General features: G+C 45.0%; 4 non-coding genes across 4 annotated transcripts; all 4 read left to right on the forward strand.

The window, feature by feature from the left end:
* The first annotated feature begins 104 nt into the window (after positions 1 to 104).
* TRNAH-GUG (transfer RNA histidin (anticodon GUG)) lies at positions 105 to 176 on the forward strand. Its single transcript has one exon. It is a non-coding gene; the product is annotated as a tRNA-His (tRNA).
* A 1,500-nt stretch (positions 177 to 1,676) lies between these two features.
* Positions 1,677 to 1,758, forward strand: TRNAS-AGA (transfer RNA serine (anticodon AGA)). Its single transcript has one exon. It is a non-coding gene; the product is annotated as a tRNA-Ser (tRNA).
* Positions 1,759 to 3,410: 1,652 nt separating this feature from the next.
* TRNAS-AGA (transfer RNA serine (anticodon AGA)) lies at positions 3,411 to 3,492 on the forward strand. The gene has a single exon. It is a non-coding gene; the product is annotated as a tRNA-Ser (tRNA).
* Positions 3,493 to 4,778: 1,286 nt separating this feature from the next.
* TRNAH-GUG (transfer RNA histidin (anticodon GUG)) lies at positions 4,779 to 4,850 on the forward strand. The gene has a single exon. It is a non-coding gene; the product is annotated as a tRNA-His (tRNA).
* Positions 4,851 to 18,040: the final 13,190 nt, after the last annotated feature.

Below are 18,040 nucleotides of genomic sequence, written 5' to 3' on the forward strand. Positions count from 1 at the left end.
GAATGAGGAAGCAATGAACACATTCAACCTATCACAGGAGTTCCCTGAGTGTTCAGAATTATAAATTCTCCATGTCACTGTATGTTATCGAGCCCAAGTAGCTCGCCGTGATCGTATAGTGGTTAGTACTCTGCGTTGTGGCCGCAGCAACCTCGGTTCGAATCCGAGTCACGGCATTGTGGTTGGCAATGTCACAGCAGTTGGGTATTTCTTTTACAGAATTACCAAATGTACCAGTTGTTTTTGTAAAATGTCTATTAAAAACAGATCCTTTAAAATATTTAAACGATCTAACGACAAATTATTTAAACACACATGATTATAAGATGTAGCTATATTGTACCTACTGACATAAATTATCGTTCTTGAACCTATTTGCGGTGGGGGGAATGGAGCTCTCCCCCATGCCAATCAGAATGCAGATGAATGCAGTTGCAGTTGAGTGACCTGTGTTGTGGCTGTCTAGAGGGAATGCACAAATGTAGCTGTCTCGCAGCCCAATCCAGACGTCAATTGGAGACAGGTTTTCAGGCAAATAGAGCAGTAAGTGCAGAGAAATGCTCACTCTCTAAAAATGGAATTTAGAAAATAGTAAAGTTAAATCCAACCTCACCAGTAAATAGGATTTATCAATAAATAAATAAAGCTTCTCCTCTCTGATATGGAATTACCCCCCAAAAAGTATAAGGGAATACCCAATGCTAACCTATGAGAGGGGCAGACCTCACTGTAGTGAAAAATGTAATAGACTGTTTGGTACAACCTGGACATGCAAACTACCACAGTACATGTCTTACCTTTTACTTACATAGCATAATGCCCCTAGGACTACCTAGGGCCTACCTTAGGGGTTAATTATATGTAATAAAATTGGAGTTTAAGGCTTGGCAAGTAGTTTTAAATGGCAAGTCGAAGTGGCAGTACACTGCAGCACAGGCACTGCAGTAGCAGGCTTGAGACAGGTTTGAAATGATACTTCTTTGGGCAGCACAATCAGTCCCTGGGTATATGGTATACCACTTTACAAGGGGCTTTCAAGTCAATTAAATCTGTCAGTCAGGTATACTCCAATTACACACATGATTAGGGAAGAAGCACGTGCACTTCAGCACTGATTAGTAGTGATAAAGTGATCAGAGTCCTAGGGCCAACAAAAAGATACAGCAAAATGTGTAGGTGAAAAGCAATAAGGTAGGGTTGAGGCCACCTTAAGAATGCAAGGTCTAACAAAAACAAACTAAGGATAACATGAGTAAAACATCAGGTTTCTCTACAGCATTTGGTGAGACAAGTGTGCCTTCTTTTATCTTCCATAAATGCAATCTTTCCCTGACCCCTTTATTATATAGCTCTTCAAGTAAAAAAGATAAAGCACTTACAAAGGAGCCTCAAATACTCAAAGATGGTAGACTTCTGTAATATGGGCCATAGACTAAAAGCAGCACGAAAACAGAGTGCAATAGGGTCCCAAAACCTTGAGTGCCACATGAGAGTATGCATGAAAGCCTATCCTTTTCCAAACTAGAGATATACTCATGCAAGTTTTTGTTTTTAGGAGAGAATGTGCCTGCTGAAAAAAACATTATTTTTAAAAAGTGCATTGCAGAATACCAGGAATTTGCTGTGGGACACCTTGAAAACTTTCATACAGATTATTTGCACAAAACTTACAGTCAGTTGTTGTGGCCGAGTGGTTAAGGCGATGGACTAGAAATCCATTGGGGTCTCCCTGCGCAGGTTCGAATCCTGCCAACAACGATAAACTTTTTAACATCGGCTACAATTTCAGAAGTTAACCTTTAGAATTTCTTCCATGTCAGTTTTATAAATAGGTGGCTTATTTTGGTGTCACTATTGCCCTTTCACATATTTATTATTGCTACCCCTTTCATATCTTTGCTATAACTCTCGTCCTACATTAGCGCTGGTGCAAACACTTCAAATTATTATACCCTGGCTCTCTCAGTCATACCATTCATGCACTTGAAACTTACTTTACCAGTAAAAGAAGCAAATAGAAAAATAAAACAAAAGTGCTTGCTGGATTAGGAAAACACACTTCATAAAACTGCATTTTCTTTTCTATTCTCCCAGTGTTGCAAGCTTAACTGCTCCCTGTGTAATTTCTCTTAACCTGCTGTCCCAGGAAGAGAATTTTATCTACAGGCTCTTTCCGTGTTTTTTTCCTAGTCTTTCTTTCCCTTTTCTTAGATTTGTAACTGTTCCTTTATGTGCTCTATTAAGGCGCCATTAATCTCATTTGAGCTCCTTGTACCTGCTGCTGTTTTCTCCACACCTCATACTGCCTTTTCCCTCTTTCTCTCTTTCTCTGAGGTTGGTGGCTACTTTCCAAAGCTTCTGATGCCCCAATGTTCCTTCATCTTGTTGTCAGACGTGAATTGGAAAAGCAACCAAATTAACAAGCCTTTACCACTCATACATGGCAGAGGTTTATACTTTAATTCAATGAGCTAAGAAAAGCGTGTTGTGGGGCCCCTACGAGCCATGGTGCTTGCTTCATCATAATTGGGCACGCAGTCATTAGCCACAGCTCTGATCATGGGTCACTGAGGTCAGTTTCAATAATTCCTCAAAAACCTAACCATGCAGTACCCCTAACTGTGTAGTTATCTTGCTTTACTGCTGTTTGTGTGATTAGCTGGGAGGAGCTCACGGCAGCATCCTCCCTATAAAAGTGTAGATGGACCGCTCCTTAACTTTTTCTTGCTTCACATACAGATGGCTTGAGGAGGTACAGGGGAGATGCAGGTCTAATAGACAGAATAGAAGATCTGTGCCAGGTGTGTTTCTCTGCATTGGTGTCCCATCACAGGCCCACAAGTGTATGTGTGATCTTTGACTTCTGGCAGTTCTCAAGCAGGCGGCCAGGAAACGGTTTCAGCCTATCAACCACTGAGGAGACAAAGCCTTTGTATAAGGAATGAGGAAGCAATGAACACATTCAGCCTATCACAGGAGTTCCCTGAGTGTTTCGAATTATAAATTCTCCATGTCACTGTATGTTATTGAGCCCAAGTAGCTCGCCGTGATCGTATAGTGGTTAGTACTCTGCGTTGTGGCCGCAGCAACCTCGGGTCGAATCCGAGTCACGGCATTGTGGTTGGCAATGTCACGGCAGTTGGGTTTTTCTTTTACAGAATTACCAAATGTACCAGTTGTTTTTGTAAAATGTCTATTAAAAACAGATCCTTTAAAATATTTAAACGATCTAACGACAAATTATTTAAACACACATGATTATAAGATGTAGCCTTATTTTTGTTTTTAGGAGAGAATGTGCCTGCTGAAAAAAACATTATTTTTAAAAAGTGCATTGCAGAATATCAGGAATTTGCTGTGGGACACCTTGAAAACTTTCATACAGATTATTTGCTCAAAACTTACAGTCAGTTGTTGTGGCCGAGTGGTTAAGGCGATGGACTAGAAATCTATTGGGGTCCCCCCGCGCAAGTTCGAATCCTGCCAACAACGAGAAACTTTTTAACATCGGCTACAATTTCAGAAGTTAACCTTTAGAATTTCTTCCATGTCAGTTTTATAAATAGGTGGCTTATTTTGGTGTCACTATTGCCCTTTCACATATTTATTATCGCTACCCCTTTCATAGCTTTGCTATAACTCTCGTCCTACATTAGCGCTGGTGCAAACACTTCAAATTATTATACCCTGGCTCTCTCAGTCATACCATTCATGCACTTGAAACTTACTTTACCAATAAAGGAAGCAAATAGAAAAATAAAACAAAAGTGCTTGCTGGATTAGGCAAACACACTTCATTAAACTGCATTTTCTTTTCTATTCTCCCCGTGTTACAAGCTTAACTGCTCCCTGTGTAATTTATCTTAGCCTGCTGTCCCAGGAAGAGAATTTTAACTACAGGCTCTTTCCGTGTTTTTTTCCTAGTCTTTGTTTCCCTTTTCTTAGATTTGTAACTGTTCCTTTACGTGCTCTATTTAGGCGCCATTAATCTCATTTGAGCTCCTTGTACCTGCTGCTGTTTTCTCCACACCTCATACTGCCTTTTCCCTCTTTCTCTCTTTCTCTGAGGTTGGTGGCTACTTTCCAAAGCTTCTGATGCCCCAATGTTCCTTCATCTTGTTGTCAGACGTGAATTGGAAAAGCAACCAAATTAACAAGCCTTTACCACTCATACATGGCAGAGGTTTATACTTTAATTCAATGAGCTAAGAAAAGCGTGTTGTGGGGCCCCTACGAGCCATGGTGCTTGCTTCATCATAATTGGGCATGCAGTCATTAGCCACAGCTCTGATCATGGGTCACTGAGGTCAGTTTCAATAATTCCTCAAAAACCTAACCATGCAGTCCCCCCTAACTGTGTAGTTATCTTGCTTTACTGCTGTTTGTGTGATTAGCTGGGAGGAGCTCACGGCAGCATCCTCCCTATAAAAGTGTAGATAGACCGCTCCTTAACTCTTTCTTGCTTCACATACAGATGGCTTGAGGAGGTACAGGGGAGATGCAGGTCTACTAGACAGAATAGAAGATCTGTGCCAGGTGTGTTTCTCTGCATTGGTGTCCCATCACAGGCCCACAAGTGTATGTGTGATCTTTGACTCCTGGCAGTTCACAAGCAGGCGGCCAGGAAACGGTTTCAGCCTATCAACCACTGAGGAGACAAAGCCTTTGTATAAGGAATGAGGAAGCAATGAACACATTCAGCCTATCACAGGAGTTCCCTGAGTGTTCCGAATTATAAATTCTCCATGTCACTGTATGTTAATGAGCCCAAGTAGCTTGCCGTGATCGTATAGTGGTTAGTACTCTGCGTTGTGCCCGCAGCAACCTCGGTTCGAATCCGAGTCACGGCATTGTGGTTGGCAATGTCATGGCAGTTGGGTTTTTCTTTTACAGAATTACCAAATGTACCAGTTGTTTTTGTAAAATGTCTATTAAAAACAGATCCTTTAAAATATTTAAACGATCTAACGACAAATTATTTAAACACACATGATTATAAGATGTAGCTATAATGTACCTACTGACATAAATTATCGTTCTTGAACCTATGAGTGGTGGGGGGAATGGAGTTCTCCCCCATGCCAATCAAAATGCAGTTGCAGTTGAGTGACCTGTGTTGTGGCTGTCTAGAGGGAATGCACAAATGTAGCTGTCTCGCAGCCCAATCCAGACGTCAATTGAAGACAGGTTTCAGGCAAATAGAGCAGTAAGTGCAGAGAAATGCTCACTCTCTAAAAATTATTTACAACAAGGGGTGGTGATGGACAGAGTCTCTGAATTAAGCAGAGTACTCTCACCCAGTCAAGAGATCAGGGCTAGATCCAACACCGTTTTTTAGCTCATTGCACCATCCCAGTTTCAGAACCTGGCTGTATGCAAATTAGTCTGTCCCTGGCCCAGTGCATCATGGGAACAGGGCAGACCAGACTACAAAAGCCAATTCTTACACTGGGAAGGAAACAAGCTTCCGGGGACCGGTTTCTGGCATTTCAGCCGTCTTCGGCCCGGCTTGCTTGAATCCTGATGGTGCAATGAGCAAGGGACTCACATCTGAGTATACCCTTCCACGCTTAGGGTGGACAAAATTATTTACAACAAGGGGTGGTGATGGACAGAGTCTCTGAATTAAGCAGAGTACTCTCACCCAGTCAAGAGATCAGGGCTAGATCCAACACCGTTTTTTAGCTCATTGCACCATCCCAGTTTCAGAACCTGGCTGTATGCAAATTAGTCTGTCCCTGGCCCAGTGCATCATGGGAACAGGGCAGACCAGACTACAAAAGCCAATTCTTACACTGGGAAGGAAACAAGCTTCCGGGGACCGGTTTCTGGCATTTCAGCCGTCTTCGGCCCGGCTTGCTTGAATCCTGATGGTGCAATGAGCAAGGGACTCACATCTGAGTATACCCATCCACGCTTAGGGTGGACAAAATTATTTACAACAAGGGGTGGTGATGGACAGAGTCTCTGAATTAAGCAGAGTACTCTCACCCAGTCAAGAGATCAGGGCTAGATCCAACACCGTTTTTTAGCTCATTGCACCATCCCAGTTTCAGAACCTGGCTGTATGCAAATTAGTCTGTCCCTGGCCCAGTGCATCATGGGAACAGGGCAGACCAGACTACAAAAGCCAATTCTTACACTGGGAAGGTAACAAGCTTCCGGGGACCGGTTTCTGGCATTTCAGCCGTCTTCGGCCCGGCTTGCTTGAATCCTGATGGTGCAATGAGCAAGGGGCTCAGATCTGAGTATACCCTTCCACGCTTAGGGTGGACAAAATTATTTACGACAAGGGGTGGTGATGGACAGAGTCTCTGAATTAAGCAGAGTACTCTCACCCAGTCAAGAGATCAGGGCTAGATCCAACACCGTTTTTTAGCTCATTGCACCATCCCAGTTTCAGAACCTGGCTGTATGCAAATTAGTCTGGCCCTGGCCCAGTGCATCATGGGAACAGGGCAGACCAGACTACAAAAGCCAATTCTTACACTGGGAAGGAAACAAGCTTCCGGGGACCGGTTTCTGGCATTTCAGCCGTCTTCAGCCCGGCTAGCTTGAATCCTGATGGTGCAATGAGCAAGGGACTCACATTTGAGTATACCCTTCCACGCTTAGGGTGGACAAAATTATTTACAACAAGGGGTGGTGATGGACAGAGTCTCTGAATTAAGCAGAGTACTCTCACCCAGTCAAGAGATCAGGGCTAGATCCAACACCGTTTTTTAACTCATTGCACCATCCCAGTTTCAGAACCTGGCTGTATGCAAATTAGTCTGTCCCTGGCCCAGTGCATCATGGGAACAGGGCAGACCAGACTACAAAAGCCAATTCTTACACTGGGAAGGAAACAAGCTTCCGGGGACCGGTTTCTGGCATTTCAGCCGTCTTCGGCCCGGCTTGCTTGAATCCTGATGGTGCAATGAGCAAGGGACTCACATCTGAGTATACCCTTCCACGCTTAGGGTGGACAAAATTATTTACAACAAGGGGTGGTGAAGGACAGAGTCTCTGAATTAAGCAGAGTACTCTCACTCAGTCAAGAGATCAGGGCTAGATCCAACACCGTTTTTTTAGCTCATTGCACCATCCCAGTTTCAGAACCTGGTTGTATGCAAATTAGTCTGTCCCTGGCCCAGTGCATCATGGGAACAGGGCAGACCAGACTACAAAAGCCAATTCTTACACTGGGAAGGAAACAAGCTTCCGGGGACCGGTTTCTGGCATTTCAGCCGTCTTCGGCCCGGCTTGCTTGAATCCTGATGGTGCAATGAGCAAGGGACTCACATCTAAGCATGGGCGGATTTTGCGGATCCACGATTCGCGGATTCAGCGGATTCACGGATCGTGGATCCGCAAAATCCGCGGATTCAGCGGATTTGCGGATTTGGGGGCGGGGCTTCCTCGAGCGTGTGGGCGGGGCCAAACGGACGGGGCTTCCACGCGAGCGCACATGCCTCTTGTGTGTCTAAAAGGTCAGAGACCGATCAGAGCAGCAGATTAAGAGACAGAAGCCCCTGGTCACAGGAACAGCACGGGGGTTGCGCTCGTATGCTGAATGAGTCACTGCATTTGCGCTTCAACTAGTTCCAGCGACCAAGTGTGTGTCACTATGCAATCGCGCCGAAGTGCGCAGGGGTCCCTTGAGTGAAATGTCCATCATAGTGGGTAAATGGCGGGAAGACGGTGCACACCTCGAGTGTGTGGGCGGGGCCAAACGGACGGGGCGTCCATGCGAGCATGCCTCTTGTGTGTATAAAAGGTCAGAGACCGATCAGAGCAGCAGATTAATTTTTGGGCTGATGAATGAGTCACTGAATTTAAGCTTCAACTAGGGCACATGCTTTATTGATATTTGCAAGTGTTTCCTGTTGAGGTTTATTTTTTTGTGCCAGGACCGTCGTGCCCGAATGAACCCTGCCCTTCATATTTATTCAAGAAGACACCACTGTTGAAATAATTTACGATGGCGCCGGCAAGCTGCCAGCGCCATCCTGCAAAAGTTACTTAATTAGCTTCAACAGGAAGCTCCAACTGCTAAAATAAAGCAGGCTCTCGAGCCCCTGCTGTATCTTATCTGTTAGAGCTTCCTGTTGAAGCTAATTAAGTAACTATTGCAGGATGGGCGCTGGCAGCTTGCCGGCGCCATCGTTAATTAGGCGCGCTTGAACTTTTGACCGCAAAATCCGCTCCGATCGCGGATTGCGGATTTTCGGCAAATCCGCGAGAGTTCGCGGATCGCGGATTTGCCGAAAATCCGCAAAATCCGCGATCGGAGCGGATTTTGCGCTCATGCTTACTCACATCTGAGTATACCCTTCCACGCTTAGGGTGGACAAAATTATTTACAACAAGGGGTGGTGATGGACAGAGTCTCTGAATTAAGCAGAGTACTCTCACCCAGTCAAGAGATCAGGGCTAGATCCAACACCGTTTTTTAGCTCATTGCACCATCCCAGTTTCAGAACCTGGCTGTATGCAAATTAGTCTGTCCCTGGCCCAGTGCATCATGGGAACAGGGCAGACCAGACTACAAAAGCCAATTCTTACACTGGGAAGGAAACAAGCTTCCGGGGACCGGTTTCTGGCATTTCAGCCGTCTTCGGCCCGGCTTGCTTGAATCCTGATGGTGCAATGAGCAAGGTGTGGTAAATAAATAAATAATACCTCTCTTTTTGACTAGACGTATATCATAACAGATAGCTCAATAAATAAGAGTCAAGATTCGAGGTAGTAGGAGTTTTGCAGGTTTAATACAGCATAAGGACAGGAACAGGACAACCTGCATAGGAATAGGATGACAGGGCCCAGCAGCTGCTGGGGCTGGATCTGGGATGAGCGCGCGCTGACTTTTAATAACAATACATGAGCATATATACATAACGTGAACACATAGCATTACATTGCAGTAGGCGTAGCAGTGGGTGGAGCAGAAGGCGTGACGCGTAGCAGTCGCGAAAGATAAGGGCGAAAGTAGGTGTAACAGGGCGTATACATAGACATGTGATGCAAACGTAACAGAATATGTCATGAATGGGGCGGAAACCATGGAGGGGGCTACCTAAGGAGCCGGGACCTCTAACCTGATGGTGCGCGCAAACTAGCAATGACGTATCACTAGGAGAAGCTGGGGGCTATGAACTCTGTGCTAGGAGCAGAGACTGAAGTCTGGAGAGTCAGGGCGACATGTACCTAAACAGTATCTAGTATCTGATGTTTAGAGAACATGTTGATATAAACTAGAAGTTAGGAGAGGAAAGGCTAACTTGATTCTAAGACTGGACCATGCATTATTCTACATGTAGTGCGTGATGAAGAATATTAAATGACCATTAAATGCAGTATTTCTCTAACGTGGAGACATGAAGGCTAGACAATGACGGAAACTATTGATGCGATTCAGTAGCTTAGGAATGCAGAGAAGGAGGACTGAACTGATAACTGGACTCATAACATACTTTTGGCAGACTCAGAGGCAGAGCCAGGCTGGACCGGGCACTGCGAGGCAGGAAGTAAGTGAAGGGTCGAGGATACAGGTGGGGGCTGTATCGCTCCTCAGCGAGGCTTCAGGAGACAGGAGCTGAATCTGGTGTCCAGGCCCTTTTGAGGCCTAGAAACGGGGACTTTATAATAGAATAACGTGCACACTGAGAAACGTGGCAACGTAGCTTTACATAGGCCTGATATTCGTAGTATTCACGAGGACTGGAAACTGACATACTAGAGGTGGACACAACTGTAATTGCGTCATTAATCGGACATGGGGAGTACATATGCATATTTAATCATGCACACATAACATATGATGGATAACACGTAGGGACACAGAACATGACAAAATTTACTTTTCCACATTCCCTCCTTGTCACTACGTTTCCATCAGGAAACATCAATTTTCATGATACCGTCTATCATTTCATACAGTATCATTTGCTCGTCTCGAATTATCCTGGAACGGGATTTAGAACGGGGCTTGGGACTAGGAATACAAGAGGTAGCACAAATGCCGCAAATCGCAGGGCCACATTGTATACAGAGGCAGCAGCTGAATATGATCGCTACTGCAATACCTAGAAAGGACAATATTTTCCATCCCCATGCGGAAATTATATTCCAGAACCAACCGGACCATGTCCAGGTGCCTGGATCTTGGTGTATCAGATGGGCAATTTTATGGAGTCTGGTTATAGCTGAATAAACAGACGGCGCGTTATTTGGAATGAAAATGCAGCAACTAGATCCGATGACTCTACAGGCCCCGCCCCTATCGGCCAGTATGACGTCAAGGACGAGACGATTCTGTAAAACGACAAATCTCATAGCAGATTGCTCTTCGGTTAAGTTACCTAGAGCAGAGGCAGTCTCATTTATTACAGCTTCGAGGGTTCTGGTTAACCTACGGATCAGTTTACTATTCTGGATAGGTCCTATAAAGAAAAAGAAACCTCTGTTGAAATCTGTATACTGTTCTAGAGCAGTTTCAGTATAATCGACAATTGGGGACTCCCTTCTATGTCTAATGTGTACTAGATGTGTGTTTCTATGATAATCAGGTGGGGCTAGGAAAACAGGTGGCAGTAGGAAGGCAATGTAACAGGTTCCCTCCCAATCGAGGGGCAGACGAACATATGCAGTTTGACCACAAATAAAATAGGAATGACGTGAAGCTTTAAAGATAGATTTCCCACTGTCACTATACTTGACAATAGTAGTACAATCACTATGTCCTACATGTACAGAACCCTTATTTCGGACACATAATTCGCCTTTGACTGGTAGTACTGAAATAGCGGGTAAGTCTGGAGTAGTATCAGACTGAACATTCAGGACCATGAAATTCGAAGAATAATTACCTAAATTATACACTTCATTTTCTAGATCTAAACCTGTTCTGTGGGGAAGACCTTGCTTGTCTGGGAAACATGTACTGTTAAGAAAAGACATATCTGTTGAGGATGACGTTAACGTGGACCATGCTCCACACGAACCATTATGTGAAAATGGATAAGGAAAAAGTGGCAGAACTCCCTTCGGTGTCTGGAAAGGGGAGAGTCGACCACACACCCAACAATTAGTGGCATTGCTGGTCTGGTGTGAGTAATGTAACATGCGGATGAAGGAGTTATTACGCATAGCGAGGCGGTAAGAGAGTTCATGAGGGGGCAGATCACTAAACGTGTGCTCTACTGTAGCATTAGCAGACTTATTTACATGTGAAACTGGGAAATACAGGTAAAATGCATAACTGGTGCAGGAAATCATAAGGCTGAGAAATAATATGAAACATAGAAAAACGATACATGGGATTGAGTTTTGACTAACTCTCTCACTATGGGGGTCTATTTTATACATGTCAGAAACAGTCTAACCGTTTCACCTAGGGGAGGACTTAGACAATCAAACTGACTGACTTATTTTACTAGACCTTAATTTCTGTTTATACTCTTGCTGCGGAGTTTTCTCTAACAGGGGAGGGGTTGTAGCAATGTCTTTTGCGGGACAGTCCTTGAGAACAATATTCTGGCAATCCTTTGAATCCTGGGAAATGTTCTTTAAGACGGGTTTCAGTCCATTAAAAAGTTTAACATGAGAAAGGTGCACCCAGCCCTTGCGTCCTTCCAACTTCACGGCTGTACGGGTGGTGAGGAGGACCTGTCGGGGCTCTTTCCAACGAGGCTCCAGCGGACTTGATCTGTCGAAGTTGCGGACCATCACCATGGATCCTGGAACGATTTCATGCGGTGCCACCTCGGTATTGTCTGGAAATGCGGCGGCAACCTGTGAACGACATGAGTTGAGGGCAGACATCAAGGAAGCTAGGTAATCTGTCAGCATATTACTTGAAACATCGGTAATACTTCGGGGTCTAGGAGTACCCCACATATTAGGGGGGCGGCCGAAAATGACCTAGTACGGGGACAGACCTGATCTGGAATGTGCGACCATGCGCATATAAAATAAAGCGACTGGCAGAGCTACTAGCCAGTCCACACCCTTCTCTTTACATATTTTGGCGACTCGGATTTTCAGAGTCTGGTTATGTCTCTCAACGAGACCGGCTGCTTCAGGATGGCGTACACAATGGAACTTCCACTGGTACCCTAGCAAAAGGGAAACATGCTTCATGAGTTCGGATGAAAATGGCTGGCCGTTGTCAGAATATATGACTCTAGGGAGTCCATAACGGGGGAAGAACTCACGAACCAACTGCTTGGCAGTGGTCGCGGCTGTGTAATCTGGGACTGGATATGCTTCTGTCCACCTGGACAAAGCGCATACAACTACAAGGACATACTTGAAACCTCGACATCGCTCCATCTGAATATAATCCATCTGGAGGACTTCAAAAGGGTGGTCAGGGGGCTGGAATCCACCTTGTTCCACCGGGACACTTTTACCTGGATTAAACTGACAACATATCATACAGGTACGGACTTTCTGCTTGGCTGCAGCTCGTAAATGCTTGTTAAACCAAATGTTCTGGATACTGTCTAACATAGCTTTTTCTCCTAAATGTGCTGGACTATGTGCGGTATTAATAATGACTTGAACCATAGAGTCGGGGAGAAACCATGTGGCTCTACCCTTTGTTAACCATCCTTGATCTGTCTGGACCCCTCCTTGTTCGGACCATTTCTTGATTTCTTCGGGAGTAGCATGTAACTGGATATCTATGACATCTTGTGTAGGGTCCTTAACTGTCATACATGTAATCGGATCTGGAGCATGTGTCATGTTAACTGGAATGTCTGGAGTCTGTGCTGTAAGCTTGGCTGTGCGATCTGCTAGATCATTACCTTGAGAAATAATGTCAGTAACTTTCGTATGTGCTTTGCACTTCATGATAGCAATAGATGTCGGTAAGTGTATGGCATCTAACAGAGCTTGAATAAGGAGACCATGCTGAATCTTGGTTCCATGAGAAGTCATGAAACCTCTCTCCTGCCAGAGCACTCCGAAGTCGTGTACAACTCCAAATGCGTAACGTGAATCTGTGTAAACATTAACTTTCAGGTTCTTGGCGTGTATACAGGCTTGTGTCAGAGCAACTAGCTCTGCTGCTTGAGCGGACAGAGTGTCAATACGGTGTGTCTCAATAACTTCAGTGTCAGTAGTCACTGCATACGCGGCGACTAGTTCTCCTGTACTAGTTCTCGTACATGAACCATCCACATAAAGTGTCAGGTCGGGGTCTGGTAACGGAGTATCTGTCAGATCTTGTCTTGGCTTTGTCGTAATGTTAACTACTTCCACGCAATCATGTGTGGCTGGATTTGAATTAACTGATGGTAACAGTGTAGCAGGATTTAAAATGTTGCAGCGTCTGATTTCTATGTGTGGCTGGAACAGTGTCAATTCATAACCTGTTAAACGTGAAATTGTCAAGTGCTGAGTCTGTGTTCGGTTTAAAAGAACTTCCACAGAATGTGGAACTTGTACTGTCAAGGTATGTCCTAAGACTATGGAATCACTTTGTCTGATAGCTAGGGCTGTGGCTGCAACTGACTTGAGGCACGCAGGCAGAGCCTGGGCTACAGGATCTAATGTGCTCGAAAAATAAGCACAGGGCTTGTATTGTCCTGCTTGATCTTGTGTGAGGACAGATAATGCTGTACCTTCACGTTCAGTAACGAAAAGTGTAAAAGGCTTACTGTAGTTCGGTGTAGCTAGAACTGGAGCTTGGCATAAAGCTTTCTTTAACTCATTGAAACTAAGTGTATGTTCAGATGTCCAAGGGAGGACAGTCGATACGGCTGCCTCCTGTGTCGTTAACTGTATCAGTGGTTTGGCTAGAAATGCATACTGAGGAATCCATTGTCTGCAATAAGAAGTAAGGCCAATAAAAGCACGTACCTCCTTCTGGGTCTTGGGCTGAGGAAGACTCGCTATTAACTGGATACGGTCTGGTGTCAACTGCCTACCCCTCTTGGACAGCAAGTGTCCTAAGTATACCACTTGCTGGACACAGAATTGAAGCTTCGAAGGGGACACCTTGTGCCCCATCTCGGCTAGGAAATACAAAACTGTAAGGGATGCTCGCTCGCAAGCACGTTCAGAACGGGCTGTGATCAGTAGATCATCGACATACTGGAGCAGGGCAGTGTCAGCTGGCATGTGAATGTTGTCTAGTTGTCTCTTGAGTGCTTGACTGTAAATACTAGGACTTTCTGTGAAACCTTGAGGAGCGCGTGTGAACATATAGCTCCTTCCATTTAAACAAAATCCGAAAAGGAACTGGCTGTCTGGATGAATAGGGACACTGAAAAATGCGTTCTTGAGGTCTATGACAGTGAAGAACGTGGCTTCGGAATCAATGGCGGTTAATAGGGAAGAGATGTCTGGGACAACTGGGTACTGCGGAATAATACATTTATTAAGCTCTCGTAGGTCAATCACTAATCGATATACTGGGGGTGCATTTGGATCAGTGCGTTTCATGACTGGAATGATCGGAGAATTACATACATTGGAGTCAGTTTCTACAACCACTCCTTGAGCCATGAGCTCGTCAATAATTTTGGATAAGGCTGCTACAGCCTCGGGTGGCAATCTGTACTGTCTGATTCGTGGTAACACTACACCTGGCTTGAGAGTCACACGATAGGGTGTGATTTGCATATAACCTACATCAGTTGGACCTTGCGCCCATAAGTGCTGCGGAACATTAGACAGTCTTGAATCAAAATCTCGTAATACATAGTGACCCTTGAAGTCACGTAGGAACAATCGTATTCCCTCTGGGGAACAGCATATAACTGCACCTAACTCTTTCAGTGTTTTAATGCCTAATAGATTTTCTGGACATGACTTAGTAAGTAACAGATCAGTAGTGCGGGACAATGGACCTACTTCTAGAGTAACTGGCTTTGAAATCTCATTTACGATAGGTTTTCCTGAAAATCCAAGGGAAACATTTCTTGAGCCTGAGAGCGGAGCCCCTGGAACTTCGGCGTGACTAATTGTGGTCCTACTTGCCCCTGTATCAATCAAAAACTTTCTGTCTTTCCCTAATACTTGACTGTGAACATAGGGACCTTCTTGATCTACAGGTATCTCGATGAGAGGCAAGCCTACCTCCCTCTCTAGGCTGTTTCATGAATACTGCTGGTACTCTGGATACTCAGACTGTGCATACTGGTACATCTGCGATGTAACGTGCTGTGTTGCAGCAATAGGCTGCGGTGCTGTAACTGTCTGTTGTGCATTCTGTGGCTGAGCAGTCTGTGAAACTTGCTCTTGTCTAGGCGGACGTGGTCTTTCTTTAGTCTTACCAGTAGCTATGTTGTGTTTCAGAACTGCACACTCATTTATAAAATGACCTGGCTGTTTACAATAATTGCAATTCCCTTTAACGGGAGCTGCAGGATGACTGGCTTGATTCGGACCCCTCTTCTGACTGTCTTGAGGAACAGATTGTGCAACTAGTACTTTTATTTTTTTTTTTTATTTATTTGCATGTTTGTATGGCGCTGGGAATCGACTCCCGAAGGAGTATCTCCGCGCCTTAGGCAGCATCTGAAGACAGCAAACTAGTCCTGATTTATTGAGTAAGCACTAAGGCCAGCTAAAAATTAAATAGGAAGGTTTTAAGTTTTTTCCTAAAAGGGAAATGTTCCCTGCATATTCTAATATCCTTTGGGAGTTGGTTCCACAACTTGGGGCCAGCTACTGATAAAGCCCTTCCACCCTTTCTTGCCTTAAAGGCCCTGGGAACACATACCAATTCCTGATCTCCTGATCTTAGAGATCTAGATGGAACATAAGGGGTGAATTTTTCCGTAAGGTAACTAGGACCTTTTCCAGTGAGGCATTTGTGGATGATACAACAGATCTTAAACATCACCCTCTGCTTCACTGGAAGCCAATGGAGTTTGGTCAGCAACGGTTTTGAGGGAGTACGAGGCGGGGCATTTAAAACCAATCGCGCAGCAGTATTTTGCACCACCTGCAATCTGGCAAAAATCCCCTCATTGGCAGCTAGTATCAACCCATTGCAGTAATCCAGCCTGCTTAGCACCAGTGACTGGACCAACGTTCTCCTGGTTGTATCCGGCAACAGAGGGAATACTCTCCTGAGAAGCCCAATGACATGAAAACATGAGCTTACCACTTGATTTGTTTGTTGTGTTAGGGCAAGCTCATGATCCAATTTCACTCCAAGGTCTTTTACCACCATTTTGGGCTCAGGGACGGGGCCAAGATCTTGAGGCCACCAGTCCGGAGTCCACAGGCGTTTGGCTTCTCCGAAGAGCATAACCTCGGTCTTGGAGACGTTGCACTGAAGGAAGTTAGCTGCCATCCAGCATGCCACCTCCTTCATCCCCCGGGCAAAGGAGTCACGCACTTCAGGAGTCATAGTTTTAAAAGGGAAGAGGAGTTGGGTATCATCCGCGTATGATACTGGAATGAACCCATGGGATCTCATGATGTTAGCTAGGGGTGCCACGTAGATGTTAAATAACGTCGGGCTCAAACAAGAGCCCTGTGGCACCCCCTTCGAGATCGCCACCACCTCAGATTGGTATGGTCCCAGAATGACTCTTTGGGTGCGTTTGATGAAGAAACTCCTTAGCCAGGCCAGGGCCTTGCCTTCCAGACCGATGTCAACTAGTCTGGAGGTCATGATGTCGTGTGACACAGTGTCAAACGCCGCTGACAAATCTAAGAGTACAAGGACAACGGAATAGCCCTTGTCCTGTAGCATCTGAAGATTGTCAGCGACGGACAGCAAGGCGGTCTCAGTACTGTGCCTGGGCCTAAAGCCCGACTGAGAGGGATCAAGCCCACCTGCATGTTCAATGAACTTTGACAAATGCTGATTTACGTATCTCTCAGCGAGCTTCCCCATAAAAGGGAGAAGAGAGATCGGTCTCAGGTTTGTCAAATCGGACCAGGGGATCGAGTTGTTTTTCCGCAAGGGTCTCACAAGGGCCTGTTTCCAATCTAAAGGGACTTCCCCTGAACACAGGGACAGATTGACTACATGTCGCATTCCAGCCCCCAAATCATCCAACAGAAGTGGCATAATACGTGCCGGGATGATGTCTGTGGGGCACCCACTTTTTGTTCGAGCGACAAGAACAGTCAGCTCTTCCATAGAGATGGGGGGGAAAGCGGCAAGCTTCTTAGCCTCATTACATGCAGTTATAGTATAAGGCTGGACTTGATGGTCAATTTTTACTGGATTATTAGGGATGGAATTAGATGTTAGTATCTTAGTGTAGATAGCTTCAATTTTCCTAACAAAGAACTGTGAGATATTATCACAGAGCTCTTGAGATTCGATCCCATCAGTATCACAGGCAGTGGGCTTAGTAAATGTCTGTAAAATTTGATACAGAGTTTTTACGTTAGTACCAGCCTCTGTCAATTGAACTGCTATGTGTTGTTTCCTAGCAGCTCGGATTGCTTTGTGGTAGCATTTAAACGACCTCCTAAAGCTTTCCTTATCCTCTGCCAGATGTGTGACTCTCCATTTTTTCTCTAACTTTCTCATATTTATTTTTAATTGTCTGAGATCCCCCGTGAACCAGACTTCTTGTTTTGGGGCAGGTCGGGGTTTATAGGTTCTAGGCGGGACCACCTGGTTAATAGTAGTTAACGTGGCTTCGTTAAATGCACTTAAAACTGAAGTGACATTATCTCCGCATGTTTCCCATTTTGGTTCGGAGTATTTATCCCTGAAGCCTTCTGGGGTTAGTTTGTTCCAGGGTCTCCTGATCTCAGCCATAGTCCTATGGATGGCTTTGGCTTTGTAGTTGGAACGAGTAAAAAACATTATAACAGAGTGGTCCGTCCAATCAACTTGATTGGGAGTCAGGCAATCAATAGCTCTTGAGTTACAGAGCACTAAATCTAAAGTATGGCCTGCAGAATGGGTAGGCCCCTGATTCTTTTTATTGAGTCCAAGTGTGGACAGGTCTGTTAACACAGTCTGTGCCTCAATGCACGTGGTAATCTCACTGTGGATGTTAAAATCCCCCACCAGGATAAAATCAGAATTGGCTTGCATGTGAGGTGCCAGGATTTCCATTAATTTAAT

This window comes from Lissotriton helveticus, chromosome 12, assembly GCF_964261635.1.
Source record: "Lissotriton helveticus chromosome 12, aLisHel1.1, whole genome shotgun sequence".
Classification (NCBI taxonomy): domain Eukaryota; kingdom Metazoa; phylum Chordata; class Amphibia; order Caudata; family Salamandridae; genus Lissotriton; species Lissotriton helveticus.